Raw genomic sequence first — 18,371 nt, 5'->3', positions numbered from 1 at the left:
GTAAAACAGAAGGTCACAGCGCCTCATGTTGGCAGACAGTATCCTTTCCCTACCTGTACAATTGCCCATCTGCTTGCCCCTGAACAGAACTCCAGGTTGGCCACACATACAATAACTATAGGCCTGGGAGAGCAGAGACTATCTAAGCCCAGAGAGGGCATCTGGGTTGGTCTAAACCAAATATGGTGTCATTATTGCCTGTGCTAAAGAATGAGTTAGGTCTAGGTTTCTGGGTCCATAACTGAATCACAGCCACTGTTCCCTGTTGAAAAGTCAACTGGGCTTCTGTGAAAAGTCTTCCTCACTGGTCATACCAGAGGCACGAGAGGAAATGTTTCCTTTTTTGGTTGCTTCACCACATCTGCAAGTGGCTGTCAGATCTGGTGACACTGGAGAGGAACATCACCTGCCTGTTAGTAAGGCAGGGCAGAGAGACAGAAAAAGCCTCTCAGAGACCCTGAGGGACATTGCTTCATTGACCAACTTTGGAGCTTTAGGCGAGATGAGACTGTCATTGTATATGCTGCTTTAGTTGGGCTTTCTACAGCTTGTGATTGAAAATACATCCTATCATCAAACATACCTACCTTGGAGAAAAGTGCGTTATCCTCCAAGGATCTACCATATGTAACGGAACAGTTCCAAGCGGCCAGAATATCACATTTCCATCATCAAATCAAGTTCTAGTTTAAAAGCTTCCCCTGGTGGATAGTTTCTTTGCTACTTTGCTGCATTTCAAAACACCTGTGCATATTCCTAACCTATCCGTCAACATTCTGCCTTGTTTTACTTCTTCATACATATTTCTTCCACTTAGGCCAGGCTATCAGCTTCTTATAATCTGGGGAATTTTTTTTCTCTATGTGACTTTGAATTCTTAGGGTTGTTTCTCTTGCCATCATATATACTTAGTAAATATTTGTTGATAGATTTGATGCACTCATAAAATGCATGTTTATACATAGATCCTCTAAAAATAATATTTATTAGGTTTTCTGTTAACTGACTGCAATTAAGATACTTACATACATCTTTGCAGCTGATCACCCCCTTTCCTGATCCTTCGGCCATAGAGAGCAGCCTTTTTGGTATGATGTTCTTGTTCTACACCTGCTAGCAGTTCCAGCTTACAGGACTCTCTGGAGCATAGTCTGACAAGTACAGGAAAGTTGTAAAAAGCTGAAGGACCCACCACAGCGTTGGTCCTCAAGCCTTGAGGTCTGCAGCACTCTGCCTTCCTCTCTCTGTCTTTTAGAGTCCTTTCACATTTGCCTACTTACTTATTCCCAGGGATTTTCAGAGTGCTTAGAGGAAGAACTGGGGTAAAGGCATCTCCATCATCTTGTCTCAGGACATACAAATACTCATTTTTACACATTTTAAAAAATTTTATCCTCATGAATATTAGAAACTAATTAATCAAAGAAATGACTAATCTTAAAAAAATAAAAGGAGAGCACTTTGGCTTCTTCCTCCCCTCCGCATGGGGAAGAGAAGACATGTCCGCCTCCCTAGCCATGTCGGGGTCCAGTAGGCAGCGCTCAGGAGACCTGGGCGTCCGAGAAGTGAGTGTCCCGACTCCTTGGCTAGGGACAGCTGTGATTCGCAGACGCATGACTGTGTGTGTGTTGGTGTTAGTGGGGATGATTTGTTAATAGTGGAGGTCGGGAATGAAACGATACGGAGGGTTGGGAAACAGGATCTAACCAAAACCAAGTACATTTAAATCACTGTCTCTGGGTTTTATTCTCTGACGGGTGGCCCCACCCTCCCTGTCTGGGCTGGTGTCCACTCCAACAGCACCCCAAGGGTAAAGGAAGGGCAGACCCTCTTCGTGTGTGTCTCCAGACCCACACACCACGCTGGCACACAGCAGAGCCTGTTGCACCTGCCTGTTTGCTAGAGTGGAAGTGTCTGCTGAGCCTCTGCAGGAGAACACACGTGGTCCGTTGCGGGTGAGGGTGTCGGAGCACCTGAACAGGTCTCAATAAAGATGCTGGAAAAGCATCCTGGGAGCAGCAGGGGCTGAACATGAGGTGAGCAAACAAAAAGCACACCAGTGGGCTCCCGTGTGGACTCATGCGGGTCAAGGACACCCACACCAGACGCCAGTGGCAGTGAGGTGGCAGCAGAGTCCAAATGAGAGCTTCGAGGAGAGAATCCACTTCAATATCTTCCAGGCAGAGAGCACAAGGCCCATTTCCACCGTGGCACTCAGGAAAGAGCATCCCTGCCTCCTTTCCTTCCCCTCTCCACACCGTTTTCTCAGCAGGGTGGTGGATGACGGTGAGGGGAGGGAGAGGGAAACAGGACAGAAATAGGACCATGCCTGGCCCTAGCACCTAGGTCGGCAGGATGTCCCTCTGCGGCCCTCCTCAGAGGTAACTGAGAAGGTGTCTTATTTTAAAATAGAGTTAGAAGTTTTGATTAATACAGGAGATTGTAAATTTCATGTGTTCTCATTCAGAATAAAAGCCCAGACGTTTCAAGGGTAGTTGGAAGAAGAGCAGGGGGAGGGGTGACATTTTACGTTAACCAAAGGTGCAGAACAGTAGCATTGCGTCGCTCTGACAGCCTGTGGACACAAAGATGTGGGTGGGGTGCGGTGGGGGGGTCTTTCAAAACAGGCTAAATTCTAAAATTAAGTCCAAGGTAGTAAAAGGAACTCGGAGGAATCAATTTAGGAAGACCACAGAAGGGAGATACATGGATAGTATAATTCCATTCTTTTCCGTCCCGCTGGATTCATTAATAATATGACTAAAATTTGCGTTGATCAAAAGGCCAGGTGTCCTAGTACACGTGTTTTGTGTTTTGGATGTCCAGTATGCAATGGAAAAGCAGATTTTTGTAGAACATGCAAATACCAATTTTTCACCTAAATTTTCACCACTGCTTAGAAGAGTGATAAAATGAGTTTTTTTCTGAGCATAAAGTTCTCCTAGCATAAAATATAACTTATAATATGTATTTATAGAATTATTGAGAAAAAGGAGATGGGCGTCTGGTCAGATTCCAGCATTGGACTCTGACAAACGCAGTGGGCATGGGTTGGGCTACGATGGGTGCTACCAGCACTGCTTAAGATGAGGCCAAGCAGAGACGCAGGGCGGACAGATCCAGGACAGACAAGAGCCTCTCCCTGGCATGCTGTGCCCCCAGCCCTCGACATCCCCGCCACACTTCTCTCCCTGGGTCCCCAGATTGACCTGGAATGCCCTGCATGTCTATTTCCATGTATGAGGACTGTGATCAATTCCTGTCTCTATTACCAAGTCCATGGCACAGAATCTACCGTAGAGCATGGTTGAGGACATGGTTATTGAACTGAAGTGCCGTCTCCAACGTGAAATCTGAGGACTGTGACTAAATCTATTATATGCACCTGGACAGGACCTTGAATTTAGACCGAAAAGCACCCCAGGTTAGTCAGGAGGGAAAACCCACGTGTGGCTTTCATGGCCAGTGGGAAGCTTTCAGGCAGTTTGTTAGCAGACGTGTGCGTGCCCTGCAGGTAATAATCTGTCTCTTAAAACTTCTCATAAACTTACACTTTCAAACAGAATGTAGTAACAGAAACTGGTTTTGTCCTCCTGTGCAGAAAATAATAAAAAAAAAAAACAACACTAGAACAAACATATCAAACAGTGGTCTCCAAGACAATGGGCATTAGACAAGGAAACCTGGATCATACAGTGTAGTAGGTATATGTTTAGCTTTTTACAAAACTGTCAAACTGTTTCTGACAGTGGTTGTACCACTGTCTTTCCTTTTCTTTTTCTCTTTTTACATGTCCACCTGTGGTATATTAGAATTTCAGGGGCTGGGCACAGTGGCTCAAGCCTATAATCCCAGCACTTTAGGAGGCCGAGGCGGGCAGATCACGACGTCAGGAGATCCAGACCATCCTGGCTAACACAGTGAAACCTTGTCTCTACTAAAAATACAAAAACAAAACAAAACAAACAACAACAACAAAAAAAACCAATAGCCAGGCGTGGTGGTGGACGCCTGTAGTCCCAGCTTTTTGGGAGGCTGAGGCAAGAGAATGGCATGAACCCGGGAGGCGGAGCTTGCAGTGAGCCGAGATCGCGCCACTGCACTCCAGACTGGGCGGACAGAGCGAGACTCCATCTAAAACAAAACAAAACAAAACAAAACAAAAACAAAAACAAAAAAAAACAATTTCAGGTCCTCCACATCCTTCTCAACAATGGTTTGGTCGTACTTTTTCATTTAATCCTATTAATGTGTCAGTACAGACACCTTATTGTGGTTTTAATTAGCATTTTCTTAATAGATTATGCCCTTTTATCACTAAAAAAATCTTTGCTTAACCCAAGGTTACAAAGTGTTTCTCCTTTGCTATCTTTTAGGAGTTTTATAGTTTAGGTTTCACATTAGGTCTGTGATTCACTTTGAGTTAGATTATGTATGTGAGGTGAGGGTCCTTTTGATATATTGTTGAATTCCATCTGATAAAATTGTGTTTGGAATTTTGGACTCTATACTCACGAGGGATATCATTTTATAGTTTTTATGTTTTCAAAACAAAATTTTTTGTTAGAGTAGAAAAACAATCTTTCTTATTTTTACATCCTATTTCTTGAAGATAAGAATTTAACTCTAAAATAAACCATCAATTCAGGTAAAATGAAGTTTCTCAAATTACTGCAATTTCTATTTTAATTTGTTATTCTCCAGAGTGAGCTCTGCTAGTGAGGAGAGGAAAGCCAACTGTGGTTTTACCATAGCTTACTATACAGCGTATTTAAATTTGTAAATACAATGAATGCAGGTGTATACTCTGAATTATGTTGCTGTAATCCAGCTAGGTGTGCCAGAATTCAGAATTTTTTTCACCACTTTTGATGGAAGGCACGGCAGGAAATCTAGATTACCTCCCTCCAGCACTCCAGCTTACAAACGAACTCTTCAGGTTTGAGTGACTAGTGTTGATGTTACAATGATGTGCTTAGAGAAGAATGGATGCTGCATTCCAGCCAGAGCAGCAGTGGAAACAGAAAACGGAGAGTCAAATGAGCAGCTTATCTAGAAGCTGATCTTCCATCTACAGTATTTTAAAGGGAGGAGGGAAAAATCCATGAAGCCAGCACACAGTATATGAATCAAATCTAAAAGGAAGCCTTGGTGAGTGCCATCTTTTGACGGTTAAAGTAATTTGAGTTATACTTTTATTGTCCTGGATGCTATATTTGGAGTTGATGACTGTCTCTGCTTCAGAGAAAGTAACCAGCCAGGAAAATAGCACTTTCAGGTCCCATTCCAGGGGATGTGTGAGTGGAAAGAGCATGAGATGTGGAGTCGGTATCCTACTTGCCGGCGGCATTGGGCAAGCAACTTTAGCACTCCAACTCCACACCACCCTTCTCATCTGAGGACTGGAAACTATTCTCGTACTTCACTAGACTGGGCTTGGCATGCAGCTAGGCTTCAAAGCCAGTGCCTTTGTCCGTAGAGCTGAGTGGCCACCACATGCACCTGCCCCTCCCCATTATGAGTCTTCATATGGTTTGCTACTATCATCTGCGCCTTCCTGACACTGTGTAGGAGCAGCCCAGGGGGAGCTGATCCACCCTTCAGCCTCATTGTGCAGCGGGGGAGACTCTGGCCTGCATGGCTTGTCCCTTCCTGCTGGTCCGAGCGTGGGGGCCTGCTCTGGAGCGGGTGCCTGTGGGGATGCGGAGAAGGACCTCCACCAACTCTTGACTCAGCGCTGCCTGTCATTTTTATGAGCACTTCAGGAGTCAAATTCTGGCTAAAGGGAAAAGAAAACATATATTTTTAGAGATCTTTACCCCAGAAATAAATAAATCAACCTTCCCTCTTTGTGAGAGTATGAAAAATGTTTTTGCTTTAGTGGAAACTTTGCAATAGCTGTCTTGGCTTTTTGCCATTAGCAGATGTGTACAAGCTAAGGTCTCAGACAGAGATAAATTGGTGACTTTTTTCTTACTTCAAAGCCTCACAAAAGATAGCGTGCTTGAGAGTTTACTGGGAAAATGGATTTGTCACTATTTCTAAACTTGTATTATTTTATGACTAACAGTTTAAAGCCATGAGTAATAGTTTTTTATGTTTCATTGACTGCTTTTGATTACCATACTAATTATATTGTAAACAGAGGCTGAGATCCTCGGAGAGTAGCAACTTTATGTTATTTCAAGGTAAAGGACTTGTTCAGCATCATTAGAGCAGGACTCCATTCCTCTGTGCAAGGAGGCTACAAAACGTTCTGCGGGAAGGTCCCGCACCACCTTATTTCCACATTGGCGTCTCATTCGTTAATCCAGGAATGATATTCCATCCGCGAAGACGTTACATCAGCAGTGCGTGTCCGTGCAGGTCCAGGTAAAATCATCCAGGTCCCCAGGGCAGGTCCGTGCGTCCCCCAGGTGTCCGTGTGTGTGTCCGTACCAGGTCCGTGTCCGGTCCGTCCGGTGTGCGTAACAGGTCCGTGCGTGTCCCCAGGTCCGGTGCGTGTCCGGTGTGCGGTCCGGTGGCCCATCCAGGTCCCTGCAGGCCCAGGCAAGTGTCCGTGCAGGTCCAGGTCGTGGTCCGTGCGTGCGTCCGTGCGTGTGCGTCCGTGCATGCGTCCGTACTGCGTCCGGTGCGTCCGTCCGTGCGGTTGCGGTCCAGGTGCGTGCGTCCCTGCGTGCGTCCGCGGTCCGCAGGGTGTCTGTGTGTGTGTGTCTGTGTGTGTGTGTGTCTGTGTCTGTGTGTGTCTGTGTGTGTGTGCGTCTCTCTGTGTGTGTGGCAAGGGTAATGAGGGGGGCAGTTGCCAGCTTTAAGGGAGCCTCTCTAAAAGCTATGTGAGCTTGTTCCAGCCCGCCTTGGAAGTGCGCGCAGATTTTATACTGCTGCCATACCTGCAAGGCCTCCCCTGGACTCTCACTGCACTTGTGAGTTCCCATACGATGAGCCACAGCAGGTCTCTATCTTCTTTATTGTGATATCGCCACGGGGCCCACAAGCCAGAAGATAAAAGCACCATCCTCGACCTGTTACTCTCACCCCCAGGCCCAGAGGGCAGTGTTTGTATTCCACCCCTATGCCCTGCTCTGGTATTCCGCATGGGTTTCTTCCCGCCTTTACTTACTGCCCTGACTGTCCTCACCAGGGGAGGAAGAATGGACCCAGGCTGTGCTCAGAGGCATGCACTGGCCCCCACGTCCCCTCCACCTGTCCCACAGAGACCAAGGTCCTTTGCATGGAAAAGAGTATCCTGGGGTTCGGCTCTTCTCCCTCCATGATGCCCAGCTGTCATCAGATGTGAACCTCAGGTCTTTCCCTCAGGGTGTTCTGTAGAGCTCAACCCTTTGACTTTCTATTGGACGGGAGAGGGCCTGGTCTCGCGTCTGGATTGGTGCTCCCCTTCCACAGTGCGTAACTGTGGCTAGCATTCCACTGTGGCTAGCTGGGGCTGCTGGCCAGGCAATGGCCTCCTGGCTGTCTGCATCAGGCATGGCCACATGGCTGGGTCTTGCTGATGGGGTGCCTGTAGAGATGCTATATGTCACTTGCCGGCTGAGGCTGCTAAGCATTGGGTGAGAGGAACCCTTCATCCATCCGTCTTCCCCCATTGGCAGCTGGGTGATGCCATGAGAACCTAAAAGCCACAAAATGGCCAGGCCACAGGGGATGCAGCCTGAGGGAGGACTGTCTGTCCAGGAGCAGCCACTGTGGACTTTGCCTGAGTGAGGGAGAAATTGTATTAGATTAAGTTGCTGAGATTTGTCAGCAGCTTTATACAGCAGGTAGCGCAAACAAACTTGGAGAATGCATGGCCAGGTGGATGTGAACTGAGTCCAGGCTCTGCCACACAGGCTCCCGTCCTGCAAGCTACTGAACACCTCTGAGCATATACAACCAGAACACAACGGGGATTTGTGAAAATGATATACAAACTGAGTTTTCCGATTAGACTGAGATGAGAATGGGATGTATTGGCTGCAAAATCTGAAGAAACTTCAACACGGAGGCCATGGACAGAGCCATGCGGCTCTCCTCCAGCATCCCTGGCCCTGGCAGGTGTCTCCACGTCAAAGCTCAGCTTCGCACTTTCGCTGTCTCCAGGTGCCACCTTACTTTCCTTCACTGACGATCAGCTTTCTCTACGTGACCACATTTGTAAAATCAGAGCTGCCAACAATACCCATGTGTTTTACATCTCACAACTTCCTCATCCAGGTAGGATCCATCCATTTGCTTTCAAGTTCCCAAGTTTGAAATGGCAGGACAGGGGTCAGGGGCAGGGCCTGTGTTCAGAGCAGTCAGCCGCGGCAGGCAGCGGGGGCAGCAGGTGCAGGGCTGCGACATGAAGGGCAGCTCTCTCCTGGTGATGCTCAAAGCCCACAATGCAAGACTGACCGGCAGATCTCTCAGCAGGACAAGAAAACAGCAGTCTCAGCTGCGTGGAAGCTCTCCTTCAGCGCTGAAAGACCTGCACACCCTGGATTTCCAACTGCCTCACAGGCCTCTCCATGACCTGTGTGAAGTTGGGTTTTGGTGGCCCCAACCCACCGGCCTCCCTGGGTCCCTGCTGTTGCCAGAGGTGGCACCCCTCAGCCACCCAAGCTCAAAACCAGTCAAAGGTGTCACCCCTCAGCCACCCAAGCTCAAACCCAAGCTCTGGCCAGTCCCCAAGTCTTCCTGTTCTCTGACCAGTCCACGGGGTTTCCACACACACTCAGCAGCCCGCTGCCTATGGCCGCCCGATCCTCGGAACACTCATCCTGTGCTGTTATCTCACTTTCTTTCTCCCCCACAATCGGTTCTGCACAGAGTGCTCCAGGAAGCCCCACATCCCGCCAGGTCACCTGGGGCCTGGCTGTGCACGCTCGTGCCGTGGGTTCCTTGTGCAAGCCTGTCTGCTCCCCAACTGCACTGCATCTTCCTAAAGGCTTTGTGGGCCACTAGCTATCCCCCTGTGGCTGCATTTAACTACCAATACGGCAGATGCTCTGAAGTGCCTGTTAGGCATGATTCAGTTCTGGGAGAAGAGCATGAAAGGCATCCAAAGCATCTACTCTATTGTTCCTTCTCACCTATGGCTCCCTTCTGCTCTGCTGGCCAGAAAGGTTCCTTTCGGCTCACTTAGCCCTACTCTGGCCACACAGCCCCCAGGTCCCCCACACCCCCCAGCTCAGCCCTCCAGAGCCTGGGGTGCTCTGTAATTTCGAGGTTTCGTTGGACCTCTCTGGAATGTGCCTGGCCTCAGAATGTCCACAGCACGGCATAGGGACGGGGCAGGTGCACACGGGGCAGTTCACTGGGGGGAACTAAAGTGACTTGTTCCTAAGACGACAAGCCTTGAATACAGGAGGCAGCATGGTGTAATAGCAAAGAGCCTAGGATTTGGAAAACTTCACTGGGGATTGTCCCTTCCAGCCAAGTGCCACTGAGGAACGCACTGGCTGTACCAGCTGCTACATCTGTCAGAAGAGGTTAATAAGAGGGACTGGGCACCGTACAGATAAGTAGCTTCATGGCTGCAGAAGCAGCACCAGGGCCTGAGGTAGAGGGAGACGCAAGGACTGCTGGATAGCATCATGACTGCCCCAGGTGATCCTTCTTAGCAGAATGAGGAATATGAGTGTCCTATTAAAGCTAAGCAAATGCGGTGTTGATGATTCAATAATTTGCCATTATAAAGGATAATAAAACCGCTAATATATACATCAGGTTCATTCCAAACGCTCTACATAAATAGTTCAATTTTCAGAACACTCCTAGAAGTAGGGCTACCCGTATCCCTATTTTACAAAGAAACTGTGTCAACAGAGGTTAAGTGACTTGCCCAAGGTCACCCAGCTTTGCCAAGCAGGATGGAATTTGAGCCCAAACACGCAGCTCCCAACGCAGTGATCCCGAGTGGAAGGCAGTGTGCGCTGCCTCTTCTTACAGGTGTGTAGCTCAGGAGTGGTTGGTTCACACACAGCCTGGGTGTGTGGGAGGCTGTGCCAGCTGGGCGTGTGGAGGTGCCCTCTCTGATGTTCACACAGTGATGATGAAATGGCCTAAGGATGCGATTCTCAGAATTTTGCATCCCTGTCTCTAAGCGACGCATGACTGTGTATCACTGATAATTACTAACCATCAGTCTCATCTTAAAAAATCACTGTATCTAAGGAAATAGTGTGAATCTTCACCTCCAGAAAGGAGGAAGCATCATCAACGCAGTAGTGGATCCATAGAAATAGTGTCAAGCAGCAAGGGAGAGGCTGGAACCAGAGCAGATGGGCCCCTAACAACCTGTTCATTCTCAAATCACACCCACCCTGTACCCACCCCTCGACAAGAGCTGCGGCTAGACACAAGGCAGAAGGCACCGTCTCTTTTTCCAAAACCCATCCTGGCCTAGGAAGGAAACTGAAATACGTATGCACTCTGCAGCCTTAGTCTCCTTGGCAATGTTGACATTTACTGGCTTTGATGATGCTGATTTGGTGACAACATCCTGATGCCAGTGAGCTCTTCTCTTCTCAGTGCAAGATGCAAGACGCTGTGTGCATCTGAGCAAGGGCCTTCCCTGGCCAGTGGGGACTTGCCCTTGGTGCACTGTATTCACCTCATCTGCACCTGCTTTTCAAAAGCCTGGTGCCATCTTTTATCCTTCAATCTGGAGATGGCAAGCAAAATATGCTTTCTTGAAGCATTTTCTAGGCTGCTATACAGACAATTTTTTTTGTTTTGTTTTTCTTTAGTGGAAAGTGTGTGTGTGTTCAGTGTGTAAGAGCATAATGAAAGCATGGTACCTGTCATGCCTTCCTGGACCTCATGTGTCCAACCCTCAGCCCTGTGTTCAGCCTTGTCTTCTAGAAGGCAAGCAGAGTTCCCTGACGAGACCCCTGGATTGTCATGGGAAAGAAGAGAGCTTCGGAGTGGAGCAGGCTCCAGCCCAACTTTGCTGCAGCCTCACATTCTCTGTGTGACCTTGGGCGAGTCACTTAGCATTTCCAAATCGCAGCTTCTTCCGTTCAAAAATAGAACTAGAATCGCCTACCCTGCAGGGCTGCTATGATAATTAAACAGTTGAAAGTGTGTCACAGGCTCAGCACCGTGCTGAGAATCCAGCCTCATACCCCACAGATGCTGTCAAGAGCTGTTGGTTTAGGCACCAGCCATGCATATTTCTTGAGGACACGTCGCCTTTGCTGTCCCAAATGTCCTTCCAACACCTGCACCTGGAGAGTGTGCCCATGAGGCTGCCCATGTGTGCACCTTTGTGTAATCACTCTAGAGGTGGGAGGGGCTTGCCCCAGGAGGGTGGCACTGTTTCTCCAGCATGAACGGAGACTCAGGTATATCCTCTGGGCCAGCAGGATTCTAGTGGATCCAAGGTGGGCTCAGGCCGTCGGATGCAGGAGGCAGAGCCCTGGTGGCCGCATGGATGAATGACGGTAAGGATCACAGTTCACCACACAGATGGTGGAGGCTGTTACCCGCTCCCCCACCGCTTTTTATTCTGCCCTCCCTCGGAGGCAGTCACTTCTTGATTTTTTTTCTCAGTGCTCTGGCTCCCCACCCATTGCAGGCCACTCAGACTCCTGGAGGCAGCGTCAGAGGGGGCAAGACAGGACACCCTGGATGCTCCCCTCGCACCTGGTGCTCTCTTGGAATGCCTTCTCTGGGGTGTGGGGACAAGCTGGATTTTAAAGTGTTCCCCCAGGCCATAGTCAGCCATCGTCCATCTGCATGTGCAGATTCAAGGCAGCTCCACGTACCCCAAACTTTCACCATCCACCCGACAGAAGTCAGCCTGGCCGGGTAAACTGCCCGCAGCCCCCACCTGCTGTCCCATCACCTCTGGTCCTGCCCTGTGTTCTTGTTTTTGGTTCAGAAAAAGGTGCGAGGTAGCCCAGGCTATAGAAGTGTGGTTTTGTTCTCAGTGCCATTTCCATATGTGAGAAACCAGCTGCGCTAGCACTGGAACCTCTTACACTCCCTGATGCCCCGCCTTCCGCTCAGGCAGAGGGAGAGAATCAGTGCTCACAGCAGGATCGCAGCCTCCCCGTGCCCCCTGCCAACCCTGGGGCTGTGGGGCTGAGCCTTCCCTGTCTGCCCAGGGCCTCACTGCTCCACTGAGCCCAAGAGGGTGCCAGTCGCCATGATGTGCTGGGCAATGTCTGCACTGAGGGCGGCTGTTGGCAGAGCAGGCAGCCTGACACAGAAACAAGCTGCCTGCAGACCCCAGACAGACAGAAGGGCTGTGAAGCCCAGGGAGCTCAGGAAGGCTTCATAGGACCTGGAGCCTCTCCTGTCATCTGGGTCCCTGACGAGGACTCAGAGGGTACCTTATAAACTCTGAAGCTTTCAGGAGAGGAGAAGGATCTTTGAAATGGCCCAGAAGGGAGCTATATGGAGAACGTCACTGTGGGGAACATGTTTTCAGTATTCATTCATTCATTCATTCATACAAATGCAGAGGCCTGCCTGTATCAGCCCTCCATTCTGGACCAGGACCTGTATTAGACACAGGAAATAAAATGAGTGGTTGGATGTGGTCTCTGCTTAGAATCCAGTGAGGCAGATGCAAGTAAAATGAAAACATCGCCACGTGATTGAATTTCACAGTCACTTTTCAGCACCAATGACACGCTTTGTATGAGGTTCCTGGCTATGAAGGTGAGAAGGGCCTGGCAGCCACTTTCTCGGCACAGTCTGGACTCATGCTGGAGACTACGGTTAAGGCTGGTCCTGGGTGCTCTGAGAACTTGGGGAAGGGGTTGGCACTCCTGGAGGGAGGGTGATGGGCTCCACTTTTCAGAGGCGCTGACATCTAGGCCAGATCTTAAAAGGGGAGTGGGGGGTTTACAGAGAGGATAGATGGCTGGGGAGGGCATTTCAGACTGAGGGACGAGCCATGCAAAGGTACCGAGTCACACACACGGGCTGTGAAGTCGCTGGGCTCCCAAAAGCCCTGCAGTGAGCTGGGTGGGCTCACAGGGTTGAATCCTGAGCCAGTGGTGCATGGACTCACCTGAGCATCCCTGAGGGTGGAGGCTTCAGGAATGGTAGCGGTGCCTCTAAAAAAGGTGGTAGGCCAGGCACAGGAAGAACAGAGCTCGCCTTCCTTCAACCCTCCCCACATGCCCCTGGTGTTTCCTGTCACATGCTAGTGAGTGCACCTGCATCCTGAACCCGGAGCTGACCCGAGCGGGCACGCGGCCCGTGAACCTTCACACCCTAGCTCTGCCACAGTATCTGCCTCAGACTTTGAGCTTCGTAAATGGTTGTTGACCATGAATTGAAAACTGGACACCTTTCCATTCTCATGGAGGGCGGACCTTCTGGCAAGTCCTGAGTCCCTTTAAGGGAAGGAAACACACTATGGGAACAAAAGCTCGCCATGCACATCGAAGTGCTGTAGGGAATGGCTATCTGGAAATTAGGCTCTGAGGATTCAGAAGAGAATTGCTTCTCCATCCGGCCTGGCATGTATTATCAGGGGTCCTTGTTCTATCAACACTTATTCATTGAAAAGTTAAACACTGGAGAAAATTAAGCAAGATCTTTCAAGTTTTCAAAGTCACTCGGAGCCAATATTCAAAGGCAGCAAGTGCCTGGCATTTCATAGCTGTGGAATTAAACAAATGTAATTTGCACATCCTCTACAAGGTTTCATAATGAAATGTAGCTTTAAATATTACAGTCCCCAGAAAGATCCCAGCATTGCCACATAGAATAAATTAGATAAAAGCATCCTGGATGTCTCATTAATTTTTATCTACCTGAGAGACAAGATTTCTTTTGACATGTCTAAAGGCATTCAGTTAATGCCATTTGCATCTCAGCTGCCTCTGATGGATTCCAAGAGTGGGCTTCATTCTGACTTGAGTTTCAGAGTTCTCAGATGGTCTTTAAGATGTGGAGTGTCTCAGGGAAGGAAGAAAAGATATTAAATTATAACCAGAATTGTGAAGCTGTAGGGCAGTATCAGGACTGGAGGGAGGGCAGGGTGTGTGGCTCCTCTTGACTCCTCAGGCTGCTGGAGCTGCGTTCCTAACCCTTCCACCCTGTGACAGGCAGAGCAGGGTTCAGTTCTTGGCAGCCCAGATTCTGGTTACAATTTTAATGGTCATGAATTACGTGTTTTATGAGTGCATAGCTGCCCATCCCAAGGTACATCGGAAGTATTATTTCCAGAGAAGCAGTGTCATCTGGGGTACTACCCATGGATCTGAGGGCCTAGAAGGTTATGGTTTCAGTTTCTCTTCATAATAAGTGAGTTTGACTGATCACATTCATGGCCTCCTGGCACCTGTACGTGTGGCCATGAGGCTTTATAGTCCCCTCCCTCTCACTGTCGGCCTGGCCATGTGACAAAAGGGACAGTGGCAAGATTGACAAAAGCAAAGTCTTGACAAAGTGCGTATGCATTTCACTCTCTCGCTTCTCTGTCATTGCTATTAAAAACAAAAACAAACAAAAAAACAACAAAAAGAAAACCCACCCGGGCCCCCCAGAGAACGTGCCTGGGCTGGCCCACTAAAGAGAAGTGGGAGGTGGGAGATATGCATGTCTGAGCAGCTCGTGGGGAGGGGCCACACTGGCCCAGCTGAGGTCCATCTGGACTGGCCTGCAGCCAGCTGACCCTCAGATACGTGAGTGAGCCCAGCCAAAAGCCGTAGAGGTGTCTATTCCACTTGCAACAGAGTACAGACCCCCTCACCAGCCAACTCCACAAGTGAGGTGGAGTCAGTGCTTACTGTAGTTTGACAGTGGTTAATTACGGTCATAGCCAATGGGAAACTCACTGAAAATTTGAGCAAATCACATAAAAACTTGCATGCACACACACCCACACTTGTGTGCACATGTGTGTGTGCATGCATGCACACACACACACGCACACACCCATAACTTCTCTTTGGGTTGCTATGAGTGCCAAGATAATGTGCTTGGCACCGATTAGGTCTCCTGCAAATGAATTCTCTCTGCTTGTTGCCCTGTAGTCACATTCTCATAGGACTTTTCTTATTTTTCTCCTCGTCAACTGGTTCTCCATTTGCTATCTGATGAAATTCAGAATTACTAATGTGCTGTTCAAAAGATTCTGCCCTATGTCATTTTCTCTATTTCCACAATAGAGAAATAGACTCCTCAAGATTAGGTGGACAGGGCCACGTCAAAGCATAGGGAAAGGTGATCAATGGAATTTCAGTCAAGGTTCTGTGGACGGTGAAAGCAAAGTATGCAGCCACCTAAGCGAGCAAGCCTCAATATCAAAACGTATTACTTGGAGAAAGCTGGTCAAGGGATTGGCAAGGGGACAAATACAACGGATATTAAGGCAAGTGCTCAACTAGCAGATATGCTGGCGAATCAACTCACTGAGAAGATATGGGAAATAAATAAATAAGGACTTGTACCGTCTGGCTTGGGGTTTGGGGCCCCAAAGGGAGCATTGTAGTAGAGAGGTTTAATGAGACAGTAGACCAGTGTGGTAGCCTTACCTCCCTCCTCATGTTCTTAACCGTTCCAACAAGGAACAAAATATACACAGAGCTTTTTTTTTAAAAAAAAAAAAAAAAAAAAGTAAAATCGGCTGCGCACGGTGGCTCACGCCTGTAATCCCAGCACTTTGGGAGGCTGAGGCAGGTGGATCATGAGCTCAGGAGTTCAAGACCAGCCTGGCCAACATGGTGAATCCCCGTCTCTACTAAAAATACAAAAATTAGCTGGGTGTGGTGGCGCATGCCTGTAATCCCAGCTACTTGGGAGGCTGAGACAGGAGAATTACTTGAACCCTGGAGGCAGATGTTGCAGTGAGCCGAGATCGTGCTAATGCACTCCAGCCTGGATGACAGAGCAAGAATTGATCTCAAAAAAAAAAAAAGTAAAATCACCGTTTCTTCTCACATGAAACAGTTTGAGTCATACTAAATATAAGAGTAAAGTTCTTAAGAAATAGCCACACTATTGCCTTTGTTATATTAAAAAAATTATTTTGAAATAAATATAATTTCACACGACAGTGCAAAAGAATGTCCAGAGATATTTTAGGTACCTTTCACCCAGACTCTTGAAATGTTAACATCTTGCAGAACTATAGCACAGTATCCCAACCAGGAAATTAACATGATGCAACCCATCGAGTTTATTCAGATTTCACCAGTTACATGCATTTGTGTTTATGTAGCTCAGTGCCATTTTATCAAATGTGAAGCTTTGTGTAATCACCATCACAATCAGCATTCTTAACTGTAAAATCAGCACAATACTCCCTCATGTTACCCTACATAGCCACACACACCCAACCCCTTGACAACCACTACTCTGTTGTTCATATCTGCAACATTGTGATTTCATGAACATCATATATAAGTATTATTTTGAGATTTTTTTTCTCTCCTTCAACATACCTTCTATGAGGTGTATCCACATAGTTGTGTGTGTCAATATTCTGCTCCCTTTTTTGCTGAGTGACATTTCATGGTACAGATGTACTATTAATACAATAGATTTAACTATTCATCTACTGAAGGACATTTAGGTAGTTTCCAATTTGGGGCTATAAAGCTGTTATTAATATTTGTGTATAAGTTTCTCTCTGCAAATAACTTTTCATTTATCTAGGATATATGCCAAGGGAGCATTTGTGGGGTATTATGGAAAGCTTGGTTTTAATTTTAAAGAAATTTATAAACTATTTTCCAGAGTGGTTTTACTATTTTACATTCCTACCAGTAATGTATGAGAGATCCAGTTTCTCTGCATCCTCACCAGCACTTAGTGTTATTGATTTTTTATTTTAGTCATTCTGATGGTATGTATTAACACCTCACTTTAGTTTTAATTTGCATTTATCTAATGGCTAATGATGTTAAACATTTTCATGTGCCTATGTGGCATCTATATAATCTCTTCAGTGAAATGTCTGTACATTTCTTTGCCCATTTGCTTTTGAATTATTTGTGTTTTACGACTGAGTTTGAGAGGGATTTTTAAATGTATTCTAGACATGAGTCCTTTCTTGGATATGTAATTAGCAAATATTTTCTTCCAGTTTGTAATTTGTAACAGGGTCTTTCAGAGTCAGTTTTTAATTTTGATGAAGTTCAATTTATTTTTCCCCTTATGTATTGTGCATTTGACTTCAGGCTTAATATCATCTCCTGTATTTTATTCTAACAGTTTTACAGCTTTCTGTTTTACATTTAAGCATGGTGATCCATTTTGTTTTAATTTTTGTATAAGATACAAAGTTTAGCTCACGATTCCTTTTTTTGCCTGTGGATATCCAGTCGCCCTAGCAACACTTATTGAAAAGGTCAACCCTCCTCAACTGAGTTGTTTTTGTTCCTTTGCCAAAAATTAATGGGATATGTTTGTGTGGATCTTCTTCTGGACTTTCTGTTCTGTCTCATTGATCTGTATCTGTCCCTCTGCCAGCACCACAGTGTCTTGATTATTGTAGCTATACAGCAAGTCTTAACATTGGGAGAGCAATTTTCACTTTACCTCCTTCAGCTGTGTCCTGGATATTTAGACTGTTTCCCTTTCCATATAAATTTTAGCGCATGCTTGCCTATATCCTCAAAGCGCCTTGCTAGAATTTTGATATAAATTGTGTTAAGCCTACATATCAAAATGGGGAGAATTGCCTTCTGTATGATGTTAAGTCTTCCAACCCTGGGGCATTGTGTGTTTCATGAAGCACTTACGTCTTTGGTTTCTGTCATCAGCATTTTATAATTTTCATCTCACAAATCCTGTACATGTTTATCCTATTTATACCTCAGTATTTCATTTTTTTAGAAAGCATTGCATTTGATATGCATTCTCATTTTTTTATTGTCAGTATTTAAAAATTGAATTGTGTTTTGCATGTTTATCTCATATCTTGTGACCTTGCTGAACTTATTTATTAGTTCTGGAAAATTCATTGTTGTTGATATTGTAAAATTCCTTAGTATATTCTATGTAGGCAATCGTATTGTCTACAAATCAAGAATGTTTTATTTCGTCTCTTCCATTTTATATGCTGTTTATTTCTTTCCTATGACTTACTTTGATGGCAAAATCTTCTAGAACCATGTTTAATCTGCGTGGTATTCAGGATATCCTCATCCCCTTCCCAATGTTAAAGAAAAAGCATCAATCTTTTACTACCAAGTATAATGGTAGCTGTAGATTTCTGCAAGTGCTCTGAGCTTGAGAAAAGTTGCCTCTGTTCCTAGTGTAATTAGAGTTTTTATCATGACTGAATTCGAATTTTGTCAAATGGTTTTTCCACATCAATTGATATGTTTACATTTTTTTCTTTACCCTGTTAATATGATCAGTTATATATATGTATATTTTTAAATCAAACTAGTCTTGCATATCTGGAATATAGTCCACTG

The 18,371-nt window shown here is 46.5% G+C and overlaps 1 long non-coding RNA gene across 2 annotated transcripts in view; it reads right to left on the bottom strand.

Moving 5' to 3' along the window:
- Positions 1-4,668: 4,668 nt before the first annotated feature.
- Positions 4,669-18,371, bottom strand: part of LOC110740979 — a 210,402-nt gene continuing 196,699 nt past the window's right edge. Inside the window, exon 5 of one of the 2 annotated variants that reach the window (XR_004176438.1) lies at positions 4,669-5,779. This is a non-coding gene — a long non-coding RNA (uncharacterized LOC110740979). Of the gene's footprint in view, positions 5,780-13,728; positions 13,900-18,371 lie in introns of those variants that run through there. The other variant, XR_004176435.1, reaches the window with a different exon arrangement.

The sequence above is a fragment of the Papio anubis genome, chromosome 10, assembly GCF_008728515.1.
Source record: "Papio anubis isolate 15944 chromosome 10, Panubis1.0, whole genome shotgun sequence".
In the NCBI taxonomy this organism is placed as follows: domain Eukaryota; kingdom Metazoa; phylum Chordata; class Mammalia; order Primates; family Cercopithecidae; genus Papio; species Papio anubis.
The sequence above is the reverse complement of the archived record's forward strand: the minus strand, read 5'-3'. Positions and strand labels throughout refer to the sequence as shown.